At 32.0% G+C, this 2,671-nt stretch overlaps 1 long non-coding RNA gene across 1 annotated transcript; it reads left to right on the top strand.

Annotated features, from left to right (window-relative positions):
- Window positions 1-219: 219 nt before the first annotated feature.
- Window positions 220-2,443, top strand: LOC134542209 (uncharacterized). The gene is made up of 2 exons (XR_010076757.1): window positions 220-461; window positions 2,218-2,443. It is a non-coding gene; the product is annotated as an uncharacterized LOC134542209 (long non-coding RNA).
- Window positions 2,444-2,671: the final 228 nt, after the last annotated feature.

The following is a 2,671-nucleotide window of genomic DNA, read 5'->3' as shown; positions in this document are numbered from 1 at the left end:
TCAGGTGCAAGACAAGCTAAATTTTATAGAATTTTGTGCTTTAATAAATACTTTTTAAAAATAATTCGGACAAGCTGGAAGCACTCGATAGGCCAGACTGCTCTAGTGGCCACTGCAATTCTAACGGATACGATCAACAATTCTTTTCGAAGGTGAGAACTGTGGCGGAGAATGCAGTAAGTTTTGGTGTGTTTTCTTCGTGGTGATCAGCGGGCTGATTACGAGCACACACTTTGCGTTATAAGTTGCGATAAATAACGAAGGTTTGCGAAGAATATCGCAGGAACCAGCAACGTGATTACGAACACATCCTGTTTCGTTAAACTTCGAATATTGATGACGTTGTGGCGGTATATATCGCAAACTTTGATTACGAGCACACTTTTCAAGTGATATTTATCGCACCGTAGCTACGTTATATATCACGAGCATTTCAACTGGTGATACGAAGCGAATGTGAGGTAAGTGATATAATTACTCTTAAAAATAATGTCCTCCCGTCCTAAAAACGTCATTATAATCGCACATTATTGTTTTAAATATAGTCGAGTACGATGTAAAGCGATGAAGTTAAACGTAAACAATTGTTTTAGGTTAGTGTGTGCATATTTAACACGCGAACATTATTCTTAACATGCTATTTCTGTTTATTAATTGTACCATGGGATCATTGTTTTCAATGCATAGTTTGTGTGGAATAATTATGAAGTGGTTTAAATACGATCAAAGTAGGTAATAAGAATATTAATAAATGCTGTGTCATAGCTTATCAAATTAATCCTAACCTAAAGAGCGACATTATTTACACGCACATTATGAACTCAACATAGCTATAAATAGTTCAAATAGGCTACTTATGTATATTTTGTGTTCGGGTATTTGCTCAACATGCAATTTTTTTTTAATCTGTGCGCTTGTAGACTTCAGACAGTAAATTGTATATTTCTCTATTTAGTTTCAGAAAGCTATTTCCGGCCTCCTTGTGTGTTCAATTGTGCAAGACATTTTTCATTTGTGCTCATTCATTTACATATTGGCTCTATTACCTAAATGTGTTAACATTGGTAATTGTTAACAAGTGGGGCTGATCATAAAACAAATAACTTGATGAATAATTTATTTATGAATTCCCCTCCCCAGGATGATTCTATTAAATAACATTTCGAGTTTTTATGTAGGGGAGGCAAGGCTTTATTATAAAAATAAGTTTATGAAAACGGTAATTTTGAGTTCCTATTATTAACCTTGATACTTATTTCTGTTGAGATATTTCAAGTTGTTTACTGTTTAAATTGTTGGTTATGTGTGGGTAGCTACACTTCAAATACTGCAAACCTATTCATGTCTACAGTTGGATAGGTTAGCTACATTTTAAATATTGTATAATGAGGTAAATCTGGTGAAAAGCTACTTGTCCATATGTTTTTTTAAAATTATTTATTAGTTTTCAGACATTAATTCCAATAATTAACATAGGCTATCAATACTGTAACATTGTTTTACTAATAGAAAATTAAGCTTACCTCACCTAACCAACCATCCACACATATTTTGTAGTACAATTAATGTAACTAACCTAACTTAACTAACCATTCACACAGATCCACACTATTTTTTTGTTATTTTTAATTCATCTAACAAACTTAATGGTGGGAATGGCTGGTTTGATTAGGTTAATTACAAATACTTGAAAGTAGTGTAGACAGTTTATTAGGTTATGGTAGTTATATTAAATATACTGTGAACTCATTTTAACAGTTTTTAAGAATTATATATTGTAACACAGCTAACTCTAACCTAACCAACCACACAACAGTTTATACCTATTATTTTTTTTGGTAACATAACTTAAGAAACAGTTCACAAAATCACACAGTAAGTATTTTTAATGTAGCTTACTTAAGTCAACCAATCATTCTCATGTCTAAATTTTTTGATTTACCTAACCTAACAAGCTATTAAAATGGCATATTTCTAGTTTAACTGCTTGAAGAATTACAACACACTCATGGAGAATTGTTGGAAAAGAAGTCGAAAAGTTAAAATTGTTTTTAGAAATTAAAGAAAAATGAATGCAGTTATGCGTTACATCGAGGAATATTAGCTCAATAATATCATCTTAAAAAATTATTTTTATTAATCAGGCCCTCTTGTTAACAATTAGTAGCCTACCAAACTATATTACACTAATTTAGTTAATGTTTGAAAATATTTCAGGTTCTACACAATGGCCTTTGCTGCCTTTCTGCTAGCTATCGAACTGGAGGAGAAGGCAGAGAAGATTGTTAAGAAACCATCAAAATCCCTTCGAATTGCCAGATTGCACCCTCATAGCAGTTGGAAAACCTTAGAAAATGAAGAAACATGAAGAAACGAGCTATGCAATTTAATAAATACTTTGTTATCAAGTTTGTTGCATTTATTAAAGAAATTGTGAAAATAAGTGTTCACTCATTTCCATGTTTGTATACAAAAAATTATTTCTTAACACAATATTTTCTCATAATTGGCAATTTTAGCACATGCCTCTAGCATGCCTTTTAACTTTTCTTTAAGTTCTTTGATGCATTTTTAATCAAATTGCTGGTTACCATTTCAGAAGCACATATTCCCAATGCTTCTCATCAGCTGCCAGCTGTCTTTCTTGAATGTTGTTTATCAGCTGCCAGCT

Source organism: Bacillus rossius (assembly GCF_032445375.1).
Source record: "Bacillus rossius redtenbacheri isolate Brsri chromosome 4 unlocalized genomic scaffold, Brsri_v3 Brsri_v3_scf4_2, whole genome shotgun sequence".
In the NCBI taxonomy this organism is placed as follows: Eukaryota; Metazoa; Arthropoda; class Insecta; order Phasmatodea; family Bacillidae; genus Bacillus; species Bacillus rossius.
Note: the sequence above shows the minus strand (reverse complement) of the source record. Positions and strands in the feature narration are given on the sequence as shown.